Raw genomic sequence first — 20,902 nt, forward strand, 5'->3', positions numbered from 1 at the left:
CTTGTGCCTGAAATAAAAATGTGCATTTCACTTCTGTGATGGCTTCATTTGTGCATCAAGTTGTTGTGATAATGCTTTTTAAAGGGAAAGTTCACCTGAAAATTAAAGTTCTGTCATGTTACTTACCCTCAAGTTGTTAAAAGCCATATTAATTTATTGTTAACAAAATACATTTTGAATAACCTTTTTTTTGTTGTCATAGTAATAGTTTTTCATTACTATAGAAGTAAATGAAAATATTTTTTTTGTGAACTATCCCTTTAAGTTGGTCTAGCTGTTCAAGTTGGAATCAATGCAGGTAGTGTTGGTTGTTTACGTACTAACTAATTTTAATCACCTGAACTTGCTTATCTCAAAGCTGAAAGGATATCAAAAGCTGTCTTTATAAGATCTCTAAACTCCTTGATGAGTCTTGCTTCAGATGGAGTGAGAATGCTGACAGGTATGCATGTTTTGACATCTGTTATCAATCTTATGATTTTTAAAAATGTAGGCGGCCTAATAGCTCATTTCAGTATAAATTATTTTATATTAAGCGGTTCTTCAACTGGAAGTACCTTCAAAACATTTTACTTTGTGCTTCCATGTCAGGTTTGTGAAGGTAAAATTTATTGTTGCATTCAATTGCAGTTTAATGAAAAGACTTTAAACAACACAACGTTTATGTATCCTAAATACAGTTTCACATGCTCTTCTTAATTTAATACAATTTACAACTTGAAGAAAAATGCAATAAAACACTTGTGATGTTTAGATGACTTTTTAACTGCAGTTTATGCCTGCGAGGCTGCGACCTTGCGTCAAACAAGTCTTTAAACGCCTTATTTTTAGAATGTCTCTTGTAAAGGGATAATTGTTGACACGTAAAAAGTGTGAAAACCGCTGATGTCATGTAATCGCGAGGGTATTGCATTATCGTTGATATTATGGTAATGGTTTCGAAATGTTTGGAGATGAGCACAAGAGGCCGCTGTTGCCCTACTCGTTGATGTGCTGCGCGTATACTGCGTAATGGAAAAACAAATACATTCGTTTCGTTCAGTAAGCCTTCAAGCGTCTCCCGCGAGAGCTTCTACTCAGATCACTTGCGTCCTGCAATGGGCCATAAATGTCACAATGCACAAATGTTTATTTTCCTCTTCTCAGCTTTAACAGCCGAGTGTGCTTGTTCATTGTGCTTTTATTAAATGCCTTTTAAAGGAATTGTAATCTGTATGACCAATGTACAGGTGCCATGACCACTAATATAGACGTGTTTATCATGTTCATTTTTTGGCAGCTCAGTTGAGTTGATCTAGAAAGGTTCAATCAATCCGTCTAGTCCATGACGGTAACATCAAAATTCTGGGAGCATGTAATCCCTAAACTGAAATTTAACCTCCTGCTGGTCCGTAGGGCAAGCCTGTCTGCGGTTGACCTGCCCAGACGTGTTCATATAATACCCTCCTCTTCTTAAACCTAGTTTTACCCCCCTGTATTTGGTCATGTCCCATGTAAACCCACCACCTCTCCTTCTCACACTGCGTTCTGCGAGGTCCTGAGATGGCTGGGATGGTCAGCTGTCTTGCATGCCATGGCCTGGAGACCCTATGCTGGACTTTGTATAAAGGGACTGTACTGTTCATTGTGTCCTTTTAAACAAAATGTTCTTTATGGGCAAATGTGTTGTCTCTCTGCTTTTGGAGGGATGTCGTGGAATATGAATACCAAGTATAAAATTCCCAGTTCTCTTTTTTTTTTCTCTTCAAGTTTCAGCCTAAAGCTTTTCTGATTTCTAGTTTAAAAAAAATTCTGAGAAAGTGTAAGTTTGGGAAGACACCATATTCTGTAGGGATATCCCTGAGATGACCAAAAGTCAACAAAAAAAACTACTGTAGAGCTGTAGAGTGCAGGTTAGTGGCACAAAGAGAGGAAACAACAAGTTGACTAGTTTACTTTTTTCAACAGCCCCCTAAATGAATACTTGGAAGCCTTTTATCAGTGGAAGACCGCTGATAAACGCTGTATTCACAAGCTACAAAACGAATGAAAGTCGTTTCTTCACGTCTTGTGCCTTTAAACTTAATGCTGGTGATTTGTCATTTGCCACAATGTCATTCCTTAGAGAAACTAGTTTGTGAACAAAAGGGCAGGTTACAGTGTCATTAGCAGAAAAAAATTTTTGTCAGTATTTTCACTTATCTTTTACAACTTAATGAAAATAGGTCATTGTTGTAAAGCCTGTCCTAGCAAGTTGTACATGTGACACTCCTGGCACGGTTTTAGGCATTTATATTGACAATCATATGAAATTTGGTAGCCTTGTGTTACCTTGCCTTGCTGTCTAAAAAAAAAAGACACCTGAAATAGTGCTGTTAAATCGATGAATCGCATGCAAAATAAAAGGTTGTTTACATAATATATATGTGTGATTTTTATAATAATGTATATATAAATTTATATATATACATTTTAAAATTATATATGTACATGTTTTTATATATATATATATATATATATATATATATATATATATATATATATATATATATATATAATTACATATAAATTATATATACATGCAAATATTTCTTAAATGTATACAGGAATTAGAATTTTTATTTATACATAATTATACACAGTACACACACATATATTATGTAAACAAACTTTTATTTTGGATACAATTAATGGCGATAAATCGATCTGACAGGACTAACCTGAAATTAATAGTATTTTTTTTAAATCATGTACATTCAAGCAGTTTTTTTTCTTCAAACAAGTAATGCAGGTTACTTTGTTTTTTCATGAACTGACTGAAACCTCTCCTGTCCTCATGTAGAGAGTAATGAGGAGTATGCGCAGAAGCGTTGTGCGCTGTGTAAACATGAGGGTTATTGTAGTTCAAGATTAAGCATGCCTTTACTCCTCTCACTTGCACAAAAACCAATTCAATGTTCATCAAAATGAATAAAACAGAGAAATGCAAACTCAGAATATTATGCAAACCTGCCATAATTAAATGTTTAATTACACAACTATACTTTAATCTCACTTTATTAACCATTGTCTTTGCGGTTGACCTTCAATGATCCAACTTATAAGAAAATATGACTAGATAAATATGGACCCCCCCCCCCCCCCCCCCCCCCCCCCCGTATCTTATTCTTCTGCAATTTAGAAAAGCTTGTTTGAGCTGTGCCCTCTACGGATGCCTTTACATTTGTCAAAGTAGAACTTTTTCATTAAAAACAGACAAAGAAAAGCCCAACCAAGGTAATGATTTCAAAAGTAACATAACATTTATTTTTAATAAAACTTAAAGCTACACTGTGTGATATTTTCCCCCATCTAGCGGTGTAAAGGTATATGACCATCCAGTGAATAATAGTTTCTGTTCCTCTCAATTCTAATTTCATTTGAACTCCTACGGTGGCCGATTTAGTCCAAGATTAACATGGCAATCCCCCTCTTTACATTCGACACCGTGCCATCGAGTGTTAAAACGTGAAAGGCGAAGCTTGAATTTATGGGTATGTCCCTCTTTGGCTAATGTACTTTCAAGATGGAGGGGCAACATGGCGACCAGCATTCGAACCCCTCACCCGTATGTATTTTCAATAACATATTATAAACTTACGAGAATACTTTATTACTTGAAAGAAGTAAATATACATTCATGAGCACATATATTTTTGAAAGAACTAAGTGTTTTAGCTAAGAATAAATAAAAAAAGTTACACAGTGTAGCTTTAACTAAGAGTATTTTTACACAATGTCGATGTGAGGCTGTCAAAACGATCCCTGTTCACATGGATCTGTGAAAATTATTAAAAAAGCTGTATTATGCATGCCAGGTCAGTAGTCTGGATTTTGTTATTTACATGGAGACGGTTTTCAAAAGCTTGTGTTTTCAGGCCCCATTTGGAAACATTTCCCCAGACAGGTCTTTCTAATCAGATCAGTACCCTGAAAAAAAAATACAGTGGGTCCCCTCATGGGGGCAGCCATTTTGAGATCACATGACCAGCCAAATGCTATTAATTTGACCTGGTTAACACCCTGCTATTGGGCAATTTCGCCCATAGAATAAATGATTCATGACTGAGAGCATTTCTTGGCAACTGAAAACGTTTGCATGACTCATTATGCTGTACCTTTAAGGTGTGAATCACACTAGTATTTGTTTTGCTTGGTTTTGACTGAAAGGCTAATACATGCAGCATTTAAGTTGCAAAAAAACTGACTGTCGTTGTCTGCAAAACAGGAAAATTAACATTTGCTTATTTGCACCCTGATCTGAGTTTGGTGCCACATTTTTGCATGCAAGTCCTGACACAGTGCCCACTGTCTTGCCTAAGCTTTGGCAATGTTTTTTATATGTTTCCTATCAAAAAGTATTTTTATGGTTTGCATCTGTGTAAGGGATTTTAGAATTACATTCCATGACATGCACTTACGACAAATTATCAGTTTGTGTTGCGGGCTGGACTGGTGACAGACTAAACTGTATGGTTTTGTTCGCAGAGCTACTATTTAGAGACGTTAATAAAAACAGAACCATCCATTGCAGTTTAAATGCTAATTATGGATCTCCTATTGTCAGCATTTAGACTGTTCATGTTGGCTTTTATCATCGCGTTGTTGAGTTTACTTCTCATTTTTCCCCTATTATTTTCATATTCTCAACAAAAAAAAAAAAATCCCTTAGCAGGGAAAGGCTGTGTGTTAATAGTTCTGCATTAATTTCCAACATAACATAGCAGGAAATCCCCCTTTCAGAGGTCCAATCCAACACATTTGCTGGATGTCTTGCATTGTTGCAATCTGCTCTGCAGTGGATGATGGGATCGGGTAAACATGCTATTTTCCGCCCAGGAAATAAACTCTGTTAGCTGTGATTGGGTTGCGATAAGATTTGCTTCTGATTTTTCCAGTCCTGCTCTGTTGTTTTAATCTCTCCGATAACCATCTTCTAATAACAACCAGAAAATTAAGGAAAAAAAAGAACTGAAAAAGAACTGAATTGCTACAGTTTACAGGGACCTGCAGAAATGTGTTGCCAAGGCACATGTAGAATGTAAGAGGCCCAAACCCAGCGGAGTGAATGTTTTCTCACGGCCGTGACAGAATTCAGACATTTCGCACAAAAGAACGGTTGTGCGACTTGTGCTTACACCTCTGTGAGGAGGTCCAGGTGTGTGATTCTAACCTTCTCGTCCATGTGATCTTGCTCCTTCATGTCAGACGTATATTTTTCCTAAACCTCCTCCCATCGTTTAACTCCTCCACTCAGTGTCAACATATGGCCCTGCCGTTAGTTCAGCGTCGTGCTATGTTTGGAATGGCATATATTCTCAAGTGAACAAAATTGTCACCTCCAGAGAAAATTGGTGCAACATGGAAATGAAAGGTGAAGTCATTGTAGATGCCAGTGTGGCTCCTTTATATAATAAATGACTTGCTATTTTGAGCGCACAAACAAAATGCTCTGACACACTTCATGTTTGCCTTATTTCTGGAAGTGGAAATGTTTTGGGAGGTTAAAGTAGCCAATCGTTTTTGCAAATTATCTAGGCTTATTTTAAAGTAAGCCTACATCTAGGAATGTATTTGTTAACATGCACTGTACGTGCCTTGCAGGATATACTTACATTTATGCACATTTTGGATATTTAATCCGCACATCTCTCATTTTTGTATGCAATATCCCAATTTGCATAAAAATATGTGAATGGAAGCCTGACTAATGCTGACTTATTTGCTATGTTAGGAGATTTAATAGGGGAAATTGCGAAAAATGCAACTAAAACAAACGATTATCAGTTTAAACTAAAGGTTGGGCTCGTCAGTGATCCAGTTGACCAAAGATCCAGTGATCCATGGATACTGACATGCAGCCAGGATTGTGTTTCCTGACATTTATTTGTGCCTGATTTCAACGCGGGGGAAATGCCTAAATGTGAACACTTTATAGGGGGTAGGTCTAAATGTGGGCGATTATTTATATCAAGGTGAAATATATAGTTTAATATCGTCTAGCCTTTTTGTCTGTGTTTATTTAAACATCCAATTATGCAGAATATAATATGGTAAATGTTTAAAGGGATAGTTCACCCAAAAATGAAAATTCTGTCATCATTTACTCATCCTCATGTTGTTCCAAACCTGTATGAGTTTCTTTGTTCTGCTGAACACAATAGAAGATATTTGGAAAAATGCTTTTAACAAAGCAGAGAGAGCAACCATTCACTACCATAGTATTTTCCCCCTACCATGGTTGTTCTATCTGCTTGGTTACAAACATTCTTTCAAATATCATCTTTTGTGTTCAGCAGAATAAAGAAACGAGGAACAACACGAGGCTGAGTAAATGATGACAGAATTTTCATTTTTGTGTGAACTATCCCTTGCCCCAGAATTCAACATACTGACACAAAATGATAACTGCAAATCCACGTTTCGCTTTCTGGAGTCCAGTTGTTTCTGTGAATTACAGCAATCCATTTACTTCTCTTTTCTGTGTCGGCAGTCTGTAAAAATATATCTCAAATTTCTTGTCAAATCTATTTGTACAGTCAATCTCAAAACTCTTTCCCATTTTAGATGTGTTTTTCGCGGCATTCAAGCTGAAAACCGATGCTGCCACTCAGCGGGGGTCACTCCGGCCGACTGTGACGTCATGTGCATACTCTCTACAGCTGTGGTGTGAATAATTTTTTAGAACTATATACTTATGGTTTATATTAGTCGTCCTTGGTGTGAATGGGCCATAATGCTATTCTAACCTGATTAATAGTCCCACAGTGTACACTATATGTATTGTGTGTGCAGTATGAACATTTTTGTGTATACCCAGATGACTATATTTGTTAAAATATGTATGCTGAATGTTAAAAACTGAGCTTATGAAGTATGATAACAGCAGGATTAAACTGCTGTATCATTAAGTAGTAAATTAGTATCTTATTTTGAACATAACACTCTCTTTTACACATTTGTGTGTTTTATAGCTTTAAACACAGAGCATTGCTCTATACTTTTTCTTACCGTCTCTACAAGCTTAATAAATCTCTGCCATTATAAAGTTTCTCCCTTGAGATGTGTGTTGTAATTTGGAAACTGCATTATGGCTTGTATCTGATTTATGTTTATGCTAACGGCTGTCATCTTTCTCATGTTTGTGGGCTGGAAGTGAGCAGGTTTGATGCTCGCTGTGGGGTGGGGTGTGTGGGGGTCATCAGGCTCTTGTTTGCAGACTCAGACTGAAGATAAAATTGGGGCAGGTTGGAAAGTGCTGTGCTGCGGTGCGACTTGCTGGCTGGCGAGACCATTTAATCATTTCCACATGGAAAAAGAAACGAGACTTTATCAGAACATGAGTTCTGTGCTGTTAGCCACTGTTAGCAATGTTTCTCGTACTGCACTCTTAACCGTGAAGCTATAACCAGTCCCATGAGGTTTTCACATGTTAAAAAGAAGCTAATCATATGTGTTTACACAGAACCATACAAATAACGAATGACTCATGTGACTGGTTAACACACCTACACTGTGTTTCTTTCCCCAGTATTCACACATGCTTTGTTTGTCATTGTAGGCCTCTGTTTCTTATTATTTGTTGAAGAATCGCTCTGTCTCCATCTCCTTCTTGTTCTCTTTCATCAATATTTGCTGCAGTAAAAGGATAATTATAGCTTTCGGGAAATGATGCCTCCGTAAAGGCTCCTTTGGGAAAGAATCAGGCTGTAAAATGATTCTTCGCCTGCTGTGTATAACAGCACTGTGCTGTGTGGAGAAGGCGTGAGGTAAACTTCTTTCAGCTTTCTCTGTGTATCAGTCTGAATGATGGAAAGCTTCAATGTTCCCTATTCATCTCTACAATACGTTTGGTGTGGAATAGACTCCAAAATCACTGGCATGTAAACAGAAGGCTGTTTTACTCATAATGGTCTAATATTTCCAGTTCATCTTAGCCTCACAGACACAGCATCTTGCAATATAATATTTCCTTTTTTTTTGGTTCATCTTAGATCCAAGCCTTGCCTGAGTCCTTTTGGGATTAATGTGGCCTGCTGGTGTATGGAGATGCGTGCGTGAGAGCTTCAGAACCACAGCTCTGGTCCTGACTGGTTCACATTAGAGTTGTTTATCACATGTAAATTATCCAGAACTGATGTTCATTAACAAATGCACATGCACACAAAACCTCTGAGCTCATCTCTCGCTCAGGGGTCTGGCACAAAGCCCACCGCATCACGCAAATATTTACAGGAATATTTTGACGCTGTCGAAACCCCCCGTAAAACAAATGCATATTCCTCTCTGCTCCATTTGCTGAAATCATACCGACACAGCTGCTGTACTGCATGTGGCTGTTTAGTCACTTTTTACCTCAGGATTATGTACTCTGACAATTGCAGTCTGTAAATTTGCTGTTTGAGTAACAATACCACAGTAGTTCTGTAAATACTGTAGCTGCTCCACCCAATGTAATGTAACACACAAACCTTTGTTTTTAGTTTCAGTGTTAATGGGGCAGGTGTTGATCTACAATTATACAACAATTCAGGTAAAAGAAACAGTAATCAGAGTGCAAGGAATGGAGATGCACCCACTTTCAGCAGACTTGCCTTTTTGACTAAATAATTAACAGTAAATATTCATAAAGCGAGTTATGCACAGCGCTAAAATACTTATTGGCTAGAAATTGCCCTGTGAGTGCAATCTCAACTGAATATTTCAGTAATATCACAAGTATTCCTGTTCTAATTAACAAGTGTGATATATTTCTTTAAAAAAACGAGCAAGTAAACAAGAAATAAGTATTAGGCCTATTCTGGATATAGGGATGTAATGATACATTCATGTCACAATTCAATACATATCATGATACTGAACTCACAATACAATATTTTTTGGATACTCCAAGACAAATGGTAAAAGGTTACAAAAAAATATTCTGTTGATTTAAATAAAACATTTGGGATTACATTGGGGCTGGAAATGAATGGGTTTGGGCTTTGTGCTGGTAAATCAGTGCACAGGACAATGGTGGCACTGGAACCATAATAAAAATATTTATGATTCTGAAGCTGAAAACACCAGCCTGGATGCTAGCCGAATTTAGCCCCGCCCACAATTTCTTTAGGCGGGACAGTTCTGACTAGAATTGAGTATGACCACGTCAGGCTAATCATAGAGGCTAATACATTCGTGTTTTTGAACGAATCTTTCGAATGAACAATTCAGTGACTCACTCATTTCACTTGTTTCGTTCCAGCGTGTTTGGATGAGTCGTTTTAGTGAAAGATTCAATGACTCGCGTGTTTAATTGCTGAATGAATGAAGCGACGGTTTTAAATAAATTGTTTAATTATTCTAATTCCCGAATGAATCATTTTAGAAAACGGCTCACTCATTAAATATAATGTGTCGATCGCCACCTAAAGGCGTCACCGATATATCAACAGAAGAAAATCCCCCCCCATGCGTCTTTCAGGAAAGTTCAAAAACTGTCAAAAGGAGTGATACAAACGGTGAAAAGACCCAGTCGCTCAGACAATTAAGAGGACCGGAACTATTGTTGGTTAGTTAGTTAGTTAGTCTGTTAGATTTGAGTGTGTTTTGTTTTCAAATTCTTATCTATAGAAGACCGAATGAAAGTCATGGATGTTCATTGATGCAAATTATTGGCAGCACTGTCCTTCCAAGTCACTTTTCGGTAGGTCTTTGGTAATGTATAGGCCTACGTTCTACATTTGTTTTTTATATTGGAGATAAAGTCAGCATAACTTGCTTGTTGACAATGACATACGATAATTTTTAATGTCACTAACGTTCCAGTTTATTTTTAATTACGTTGTGGGTTTTGTGTCCTTTACAGACAGTCTGTAGGTGTTGAGAGACTTCTTCACTCATCCATAATCTCAGAGGGATAGAGCCCTTATTTCACACCAGTGCTCTGTGGGATTGCATCAAAGGCATACATAAAGAGGTATTTCCAGTTTTGAGCCAAATACCTTATGGACACCTTGAAATCTGAGAAAGGAGAAAAAGAGGTATGTACTGCAAACAATAGAATGGAAAGATTTGCGAGTGTGTCCTCATGTGGCCCAGGATGTTTTCCAGTGTCATTGTATGTTTATCAGCTGATTCAGTGCCAGTCTAGGCTAGAATAAACCGGAGAAAAACTACAGCCTATAGGATGTAACCCACATACTTAGAATTTGTGGGAGCAAGGAATCATGGAAAAATCCATATCGGTCGATCCCTAATCCGAATTTTTGGTGTAGTTTCTCCTCAATGTCTGTGGTGATTATGACCATGATGAATATACATTAACAGCTGTTAATATTTTATTATTTTTAATTGTTACTTTTTTTAATTAAAGGCAATATTTTTGGATTAAAATATCCAAAAACTACTTGAACAATGTTATATATTTTGTTAACTGTTGTACTTACATTATCCCAAATGTTCCTAAAAATGTTTAAATCCAGAGAAATGTGTCTGTGTGAGCCTAATCAATGACATCATACCCACATTACCCTTGGTTTCGTCTTTGAACTGTTGGGATACAGAAGTCATTGACAGAAAACATCATTGTTATATAGCTCAACAATTACATATTGTGGCTTTAAATGCACATAATGATTTGTTAGCATTTCTTGTACTGTTCTTGTATATGCCTTCACAAGCAGTGCTTAAATTCAAATTTTCCTCCCTATACTCATTGTTCGAAATACTTCATTTTCTTGTAGCATGAACCGGTTTAGATTGGTATTGATTTGGATGGCGTTTATTATTTTCATTAAGCTCATTTGCATTTAAAAGTGCCAAATCAGCTACATGAAGCTAGTTCTCCAACAGGAAAATTGTTTAATAATTAATTTACAGGCTTTTTGAATTCAATTATTTTTTAAATGAAGACAGACACAGGATTTGTGGGATGAATTGGAATAGTGTAGACATTCTTGATGATTTGTCATCATAACAATTCGTTCATCATATTCTGACTCACTTCTTGCCTTTTGAGGGCAATCTAGACATTTTTCTATTTCCTGTTAGTCATTTTGGGTAGATAGCTTGACCTGTTGGAACCAGCAGTGAATTTGTCTGTTTCATGCAGTTGGCCATGCAGAGAGAAATACGAGCTCCTGCGAAGAAGTCAAGCAACCTTGTTTAATTTGTGTTGACCTGGAGAACAGAGAAGGACTGTTTTATTTGGATTTTATTATCCAATCAGCCATTGCTGGAGGCTTTTTTTATTTAGGGCCAGTGAACGATAACCAACATATGTGGATCTGATGCTGAGTGTGACTTTCGTGTCCCATGTCACAGCAGCATTATATTAGGCACACCAGGTGCAGGAAGCCAAAGAATGGAAGAAAAAAAAGTAAAAAGGACGTGTATATCAGTTTGAGATGTTTGTATAGGCTTTTGTGAGTGATGTAAACCATTCCCGGTTAGAAACTGTCCCACCCATCTCCACCCTTACTGCAGCCATTCATTTCATCTGTGGTTCACACAAGGATTGTACATCACTATGGTGACTGAAGCATTAAATCTGTTGTGTAAAAGCTGTTTACTGGACTGCAGTTGACTTTACAGATGGGTTTTGTTGGATGTATGGTGTGCCATTAATTTCTATCTGTCATTGTTAATATATAATAAAAAAATTAGGTAATTCCTATATTTTGTTAATCTGTGCGTAAATCGGCTTTGCCATCACAGGAGTAAATAGCATTTCATAATATATGAAAATAGAAAACAGTTATCTGAAATTACTATAATATTTCTTAATATTAGTGCTGTCAAATTGATTAATCATGCAAAAAAATTGCGTACTGTGTATAATTATGTATATATAAAATACACATGCATGCATCTATATATTTAAGAAAATAATTTTATTTATATATTAAATATTTATATAATATAAATTATATGTATATATATATATATATATATATATATATATATATATATATATATATATATATATATATATATATATATATATAATATTAAAAATGTGTATATAATATGTATATACTAGATAAATATACATAGAGAAACTATGGTGGCTGATGCAGGACAAAGATGTTATCGTCCGAGACAGCAGAGAGTAGCTATCACTCTGAGCAGTTTGCCCATTTATGGCTACTGTAGAAACATAGCAGTGCAAAACGGCGACTTCACTGTAAGGGGACCTGCAGAAGAAATCGAAATGTTCATTCTAAGGTAATAAAAACATAACTGTTCATTATGTAAAGTTTTTACACACCACTGTTATTTTTATTATATTGCATTTCTGTCATTAGATCCTCATAAATATTACAAAGTGCACCTTTGAAATAGCTTGAATGTAACTATACAATCTTACACTGTTCTATGAATATGCAAATTACCCCCGCCTCCCCTAACTCACACCAGTTTAGACATCCAGTCATTGACAATCACACATTGATGTGATTGGTTAACTTACAATGTGGTTTGTGATGTGATGTTGAGGCTGTATTTGGTTCACTGCAGTTTTAAGGAGAAAAATATTAAGAAATGGTGTTGACATGAATGGTTTGGCTTAAAGCATATTAAAAAGACCACGTAGACATATCAGATATTAAAATCTATTTCAATTTTCTCCACAGAGGGACTTTAAACCCCCCCAAAAAAAGTTTTTCTTAATTTGTCCAGAATCATGCAGCTCTACTTGTAGACCAGTATGTGCGTGCATGTCTGTATTTGTGGTAATTATTTTGGTGCCTGTTCAGGGAGAGGCTTTGGACCATCTAAGTGTTGTAGTAACAAAGCCTGGAAGTGCTGTTTTTCCTGGAAATGTCTGGCGGTAAGAGGGCATGTCGATGTTCCAGCAGCTTTTCTTGCTTGCATCTGAGGATGTGTTTATGCTTTTTCACTTTAGTGCTGAATCACTATATTCCTTTTCACTGTGTTTTGGAGCAATCATGACCGGTGTGTTCATGGCACGTTTGAGTGCTAACACGCAGAAGAAGGGTGTTGAGTTTGATTTGGATCCAGCAGTTTGGAAAAGCACAGTTCTCTCGAGCAGCTCTGGCTTAGATTGAAAGCTGAAAGCTTTGGATGCTTCAAAAATAAGTTTGTGTGTGTGTGTCAGAAAATAAAAGTGCAATACTTAACCAGTCCTAACCATACTCTTACAAACTACTCTCACCGATCTGAAACAAACATGAACTACTATAACTTATTAGTGTGCAGAGATGCTTGGTTGCCTCATTGCACGTTGTAAAATGTGATATAAAAAAAACGCAAATTCTTTAGACCTGAATATCTGTGCTCCCGAGTTGAACAATTACGAATGTGCCTGCCAGAAGAATTTATAAGGATATTTCTTTTTTTACTGGTTTCTTGCTAAATGTGTTTTTCCACATAAATTATACTTTTTAATTGCCCTGCTTGTACAAAGAATTTCTCTTAACTGCACTGAAATGGTAATAAACCAGATAGCCAATCCATTGCGGGATTGAGTCTCTGCATTATTAGCATTGCAGAGGGTCAAATGTCATCTTACGGGGCGCTGTGAGCCTTACTGGCTTTAAAGGGAACCTCTGTTCAGTTGAGACACTGGCGGTTTTGGACCATTGACATTGAGCATATTTAAAGTAAGAGAGATGCATTAAAAAAAACAGCCGTGGTGCAAGAACCGAGAAAGAAAGGAGAGAGCTTTGAATCCACATGCATGTGTTTGCAAATAGACAGTATATGTGAGATATATACACAAACACTGAGTTCTGTGTTTGCTTTAAGTGGGAATGTAAAGCTTTCTTAGTTCATTTGACCATAAGAAAGTGAATAATGTGAGACGTGGGCAGTGGAATGGGGAATAAACACAAGGTCTTCTACTATTAACTTGAGTGCCGTGTCATGCACGAGGCGCTGCATAAGTGTATTTTGTGTAGAAAAGCAATGGCAAAGTAGTTGGAGTAGTGGCTAAGTGCCCCTCTGCAATATAAAATATTTTTCATAATTTTAAATTTTGATGTAGTTAAAGGGGGTGTGAAACACTCAATCTTGAGTACCTATAGAGTAGTATTGCATCCTTCATATCTCCGAAAAGTCTTTAGTTTTATTATATTTATAAAAGAAATATAGGCTGTACCGAGTCTTTCCGGAAAAAAACGAGCGCCTGGAGGCGTATCGTGTGGGCGGAGCTAAAGAATGACGAGCGCACAAAGCGGTGACGTCCTCAAGCGTGGAGAAACTCATGGCTATCGATCCAGAATCACATTCGGAGGCTGAAATAAATTGAACAGGAGAAACAGCAACAGCAGGACGTCCGTCTCTGTGGTATGTACTGTATTTAGTGGCCTGTCAATATTTGTGTGTGTTTACTCGCAGTTTATGTGGACATGATTTGGTTTATGGACTATTGTATGCGACTAGACCTTAGCAGTAGCAAGCAAAACGGTTTTGCACGTCAGACTAGTGTAACGTCATACATAAAACAACAATGGAGTCCGTTAGCGCATTTGAATGATGAAGCACGCGATCGTGTCGTTTACTGATGTTTACTCACGCGACGAACCAACAGCAGAGACATTTGAAGCAGTTTTACTCACCGCCTGCTTCCAAAGCAGGACCGAACCTTTATCGCTGGGACCGCTCCGTCAAAAACACACTTCTTTGGTATGATTTGGTGAAGTCCTGTGACAGGAGTGACCGCGGAAATCCACTTTGCGACGTGACTGAAGCGATGTTGTGAAGCTTCCCGTCATTTCTGCGTTCAAATCGGTTCAAATGCAGCGCTGCCTTCCCGGAATGCTGTGCTGAAGCGTTGAAGTCGCTTGATGTCACCCATAGGAATAAAGTGAAGAGCGGTGTGGAGTGTTTATGGGCGTGCATTTCCTCTCTCGCTCTAGTCACGTGCGCGCACCCTACCAGGAGAAGAGCCCGTACGGCCCATACAAGGACCTTCCGCTCTACCGACGTCAAGCCGAGCCATACTCTAAAAAAAAACTCTCCGAAACTTGTGAGAAACCGGAAGGAGTATTTTTAACACAGAAATACTCCATCAAACGTCCAACATTAGTTTTTGAAACTTTGTCTATGTTTAGGATGGGAATCCAAGTCTTTAAAGGTGTAAAAAGCTCAGTATGCATGAAACAGCATTTCACCCCCCCTTTAAGGGCTAATTGTCCAACAATATCCTTTTGTGTTAAAGGGATAGTTCCCCCAATAATGGAAATTCTGTCATCATTTACTCATCCTCATGTTGTTCAAAAACTGTATGAGTTTCTTTCTTCTGCTGATCACAAAAGAAGATATTTGGAAGAATGTGTGTAACAAAGCAGAACAACCATTCACTACCATATTTTCTCCCTACCATGGTAGTGAATGGTTGCTCTATCTGCTTGGTTACACACATTCTTCCAAATATCTTCTATTGTGTTCAGCAGAAGAAAGAAACTCATACAGGTTTGGATGGAACAACATGAGGATGAGTAAATGATGACAGAATTTTCATTTTTGGGTGAACTTTTCCTTTAATGCTACTTCCATGTTATGTTTCCGACTTCAGTGCAAGACGATGTTATAATGAACCCCCAAGTCAAGAGGTACACGTTTCCCAGACTGCATTATTAACCAAGCAAAACTCAAACTCCCCAATAGAACAGAGCTGTTGCGCGTGTTTGTGTGTGAGCAGCCACATGAGTGGGTTAGCATAGCTCTCAGAAAAACAGCTGCTACTTCCAGCTGCCTGTCACACGTGAAATGACTCACACACTCATGGGTGGATGTTTTCATCTTTAAAATACCTTTTTTAGTCTTCCCACATACACATCACCACCACTTTAAACGACAACCAGCCCACAGTGGAGGAAAGCTGATGTGTTGAACTCAACATTACTCTAAAACTTTTCCACAGAAAGCGCAGAGCCGTCGGAGTCGTAATGGCATCAAGTTAAAATCCCTGATTCAGCAGCTCTCACACCCTAAAAGTCCCCATACAGAAAAACACACATCTTCCTGTTTTTTTTCCCTTCAGTGTTTATATTACACAGAACTCTGTTTGGGCTACGCAAATGCATTATCGTCCCTGTTCTTCCCCTCAGGTTGCGATATACAAGCACGAACAGGGCCACCACACCCTATGGTATTCAGGTAGTACAAGATATGTAGTTGTTAGGCAGCTTTTTGTATAGCAGAATAAAAAATAGAAAATACATCACAACAGATGTGCAGTCCTCGTATAGTGGTGTTTGCCCTTGGGGGCTTGTTTTTGCTAAATATCTGTTGTCCTGGTGGCGCTGTTTATTGTATGGGCATGCGTGTATGTGCCTGTGCCTGAGAAATAAAAAAACTAGAACCCAGAAAAACAACACTGCTGAAAAAACATCCTTAAACCACCCTAAGCATGTTTGCTGGTCTTAGTTGGTCTGGTTTGGTGGCTGGTCTTGGGGAATTTTAAGACCAGTTTAGACCATCTTTTGACAGGCTGGTTTAAGCATGTGGTTTAAGCATTTGCTCAATACTGGCCCATATGTGACTTAAATGCATCAAACAAACTATCTTATCTGCCTGTTCTGCTTTCTGTTTCTAATGGAGATGTTATGTTGTTTATTCTGTAGAGTCGTATGAAGCACGTGGGTTTGGTGCATTGTGGTCGATGCCCTCAGGCTGTTTTTCAGCTCTGTGTTACAGGTCTTGGCCTACAATAAATGCAAACAGAGATGATAATATCAGCCATAAAAAACAAACTTTGCATTAGCACTAATCTGCTAACAGATGGGTTTGGGAGGATGGGGAAAGATAACACAAGTCACTTTATGTGCATTTCTCCCCTAGATCTCAGGTTTCCAAGTTTGTTGTCATGCTAAAGATATGGTCTGTGTTCCTACACGTGCATGTGAGTAAAATTGACAAACAAGGAACTGAATGTTTCTGGCTACGTCCTAGTTCCTCTTATAAATGTGCTTGACTTTTTTTCCGTATGCTGTTTTTGTCTTCAGAAGTTCACTGTTTCTTCAAGTGAAAGAAGAACTAGCATGATTAGCTGTTAGCTGGTAGCTTTCTGTCTCTACATTTTCTCTTTTTTTCCTCCTTCTCTCTTTCCTCTAATAATTCCTCTAGCATATTGATAGTAGGTTGTTTTGCTCTCAGCCTTTTGCGTTTGGTGGGAAGCATCTCCCTTGCCCACATATTTTTCATACTGCCAGCTGTGCCTGGTTATCAGACGGCTGTTTGTGTGTGAATGTACTATTAGGAGGTGGGCATTTGGCTGATGGTATAACCAGGCAATTGAAAGACAGAAGGCCTGTGGGGGCCATGAGCAAAGGCAGCCATTGTTACTAGAGATGTGTGTGCATGCAACCGTCTGTGTGTGTATGTGCGCTGGGGGGTGTTGGACTACGCAAATGTGGTGGCCGTAAAGGGAAGGGGAGGGTGTTTTGGAGTCACAGACAGTCATTGTTGTTCTTTTGAGAGGGTCTTTTCATGTCTCTTGGCTCAAGGCTTGTGAGAGCTAAGAGCTGGCTTTAGGACAGGGAAGAATGATGTGACGCACAGCCATGGTCTCTCCTGCCTGAAGAAATGGTGCTTTCAGATGGCAGGGCACGAGATCTCTTTCGAGGACAGTCACAGAGGCCGTCAGCCTACCCCTCTTGAAATTTTTTATAGCTCAGACAGCATCCAACCTGCTAAAAAAAAAAAAAAAACTTTGTGCAAGCTGGTTTGTAGTCATAGTTGATGTGCCCTTTTAAATAATACGATTTCATATGTTTTTAGTTCACACACTTTAAAAGTAGCCTGTTGCCCTCCTGTATGAGTGTATTTTGGATGTTTATTAGCATTTAATGTTGTTAGCTTAGCAACATGCTAACATCAAACATCTGAATCGATTTTGGAATTGAATGCAATACACAAAAAAACAAAACAATCTAAGCTGGTTTGACGATACTAGTTGGTCTCCAAGCCAAGTCGGGCGGTTCTGGTTTGCTGGTTTTAGAGGGGTTTAGGCTCTTATTGGCTATTCAAGCTGTCAGCTTAAGCCTAAAGTACTTAGTTTTTTTTACATATACAGTACATACATACATACATGCATACATACATACGCACACAGTTGAATGCACCGCTTTGCAAAGTATACTTCTTCTTTTGACTGGCCTGCATACACAGGCATTCGACACATGTACAGTTTTGAGCAATCTCTCGCCACAAGTTACAACCCATGTAAATACTGCAAAAAAAGATTTTCTCGATTACAGGGCTTGTAAGCATCTTTATCAAACAAACCCAATGATTTATTTCTCATCCACCCACGATTGATTGGACTATTATTTTTATATTACACATAGGCCAAAAGATATGACTATATATATAAGCGCGAACCACACACATGTGCGCGCACGTGCCACCCTTCAATGTCAACTCGAGAGAGAGAGAATAGCACAGATCAAGAACGGAATATTATGAGATTCATCGGCCTGGCGGGCTTTGCGAGCCCTGGCCCATACGTGTATAGCGCAATATCTTGCTATCTTCCTCAGCATGTAATGTTTAATGTTGTTGGTTAGCTTGCACGAGCCCTCCATGAGTCGGTGGGCGGGGCTACTGAATTACACGTTCTGTAGAGGTGTGTTTAGTTGCGCAATGACGTAAGTATGAAGCACAGGACCGTTTGCTGGGCCTGGTGTCTATAAAAGCTTTTCTTTGACTAACACGGAAGTTTTCAGCTCTGAAACTTACAGGATAATCTTATACCATGACCTTTTATCAAAATCTCAAGGGAAAGTTGATTTCTCAATTCATCCCCTTTAAAATTAACTATAAATTTAGGCAAAATACGATAGTATTGTGCAATGCGTGCAAAATATATACTGATTTACTTCAAAGCACCTTCTTTATTGCACATTCTTTATTCATCAATTTGTATAATAGTGTTAAAAAATCTTGCTTTATTTTTTTATGTAAATGTTACAACAGCATACTCCAACCAAAGTGAAATTAATGGACCTTACATCGCTACTCTTATCCAGCTCATAAATACAAACTTCCACAATTTTCCTTTTGTAACTAGTGCAGCTTGTGTGGAAACGTCTGTCTTATTGCTGCATGACAGCGTGAAGGTCATTTTCAGTTATCCCCCACCCCTACACCTACGGTTTTCCTCTAATGTAAATGGAATGAAAAAGCGCATTATACATTCTGTTCGACTGGAACGGAACAGTCAGGAAAGCAGAGGCTGTTAAAGGGAAATGGCAATAAGCTAAAGCCAAAAAAGCCAAAAGCAAGAATACATGCTGCATTTTTTAAATAAATTTTACGCCTACTCCATACATAAACAGTTGATTTGTTTCAAAATCTTGTAAGCAACCTACCTAGATGGCATGTTGCACATCAGAAACGCACTCCTGGAATAAAGGGATTTTCAAATAGTAAGCAGTAACCTTATAACACCTTATTAGATTACAGGTTATAATAACTAAAGGCAACATCCAACATGATCTCATCAGAAAACATACCTATTGTAAGCGGTGGAGGTTTCGTATTTCGTATGACATGATTTGTACACCAGTGGGGGGGTTAGGGGATAAGCATAATGCTGAACCCCAAAAATTAACCAAGTGGGACACAAGCAGATTGCATGGAAAAATACAAATGAGATTTTACTAATTTAATTAGCCACAAATTTGCTAGAAAGTTACATAGTTACGAATTGCGGTGAGAGTTAACATCATCACATGCATTCTTCCTGAAAAATGCATCTGACAAAATAGAAATATTATTTAAAATAGTTTAAAAGTGGGAGATTTGCCCAATATTGAAGTGTGTGTGGTGTATTTTGTATGTTTATTAGCACATCACTTTGTTTAAATACTACATCTCTCTTTCAAAAATGTTCGCTGTTTGGCTAGCATGACAAACTTGTTAATAAATATTTGAAATGGGTGATATAATGATGAGCAAGAGAGGATGAGTGAGAGGGAGTGGGATGACAGAAACCATTTGTCTTTTATGATGACGGTAGAACAAATTGCTTTTGGATGCAATTTTTTTAATACACTGGCGAATTAAAATGCTAAACCCACATGCTAATATGCACACCCACTCTTCAGAGGGAGTTCTCTGTTCTATCTCTTATTGAAGACCTTGGAGGTGAGATCATCAAACAATCAGGGCACTGCACTCAGACACATGACCCCCGACCAGTTTCACTATCATTCGGACATATGAGCATATTTGGCTAAGTGTGCGTGGACACATGAGATATTCTGTAATGGAGAGTGTGTGTGTGTGTGTTAATAATGGGAATGCTGCAGCTGCAGTCAAAAACGCCCTTCAGTGCTGTGTGTACCATTCAAGCTGAATTACATTAAGACCTTCATCATATCGATCCACAGCATGACATCACTGTCTCTTCAATGCATTTCCCATTCAGGACGTTTGGGGAATAAGGCAATGTGAGTTTGTGTGTGTGTGTGTGTGTTATATAGGACGGCTGATTCGTTTTCAGTATCTCTTCCATATTGACTGTCATCATTTACTCATCCTCATGTTGTTCCAAACCTGTATGGCATTCTTTCTTCTGTGGAACACAAAAGAAGATACTTTGAAGAATGCTAATGCTGGAACATAATTGATTTTTAAGTTATTATCCAGAATATTCTTATAATGAAATTATATGAATGGTTAGTTTTTAGCAACTTAATACAGAAATTCAGTTCTACCCAAAAGACTCAGGAGGGGAGAATAACATTTGAATAAGATTTATTTATAGTTTGTAGCTAAGGCAAGGCAAGTTTATTTATATAGCACATTTCATACACAATGGTAATTCAAAGTGCTTTTACATAGGAAATGAATTAAAATAGTGATAACATATGCATGGTAACACGAATACCATAAGAATTAAAAATAAAAACAAGGATAATTAAAACATGTA

At 37.9% G+C, this 20,902-nt stretch overlaps 1 protein-coding gene across 1 annotated transcript in view; it reads left to right on the forward strand.

Moving 5' to 3' along the window:
• The first annotated feature begins 9,886 nt into the window (after positions 1-9,886).
• The window catches only part of wu:fc23c09, a 111,038-nt gene continuing 100,022 nt past the window's right edge, over positions 9,887-20,902 (forward strand). Inside the window, exon 1 of the mRNA XM_067426798.1 lies at positions 9,887-10,040. The gene's annotated coding sequence lies outside the window, so the exon portion shown is untranslated. The remainder of the gene's footprint in view (positions 10,041-20,902) is intronic.

Source organism: Pseudorasbora parva, chromosome 20, assembly GCF_024679245.1.
Source record: "Pseudorasbora parva isolate DD20220531a chromosome 20, ASM2467924v1, whole genome shotgun sequence".
Taxonomy (NCBI): domain Eukaryota; kingdom Metazoa; phylum Chordata; class Actinopteri; order Cypriniformes; family Gobionidae; genus Pseudorasbora; species Pseudorasbora parva.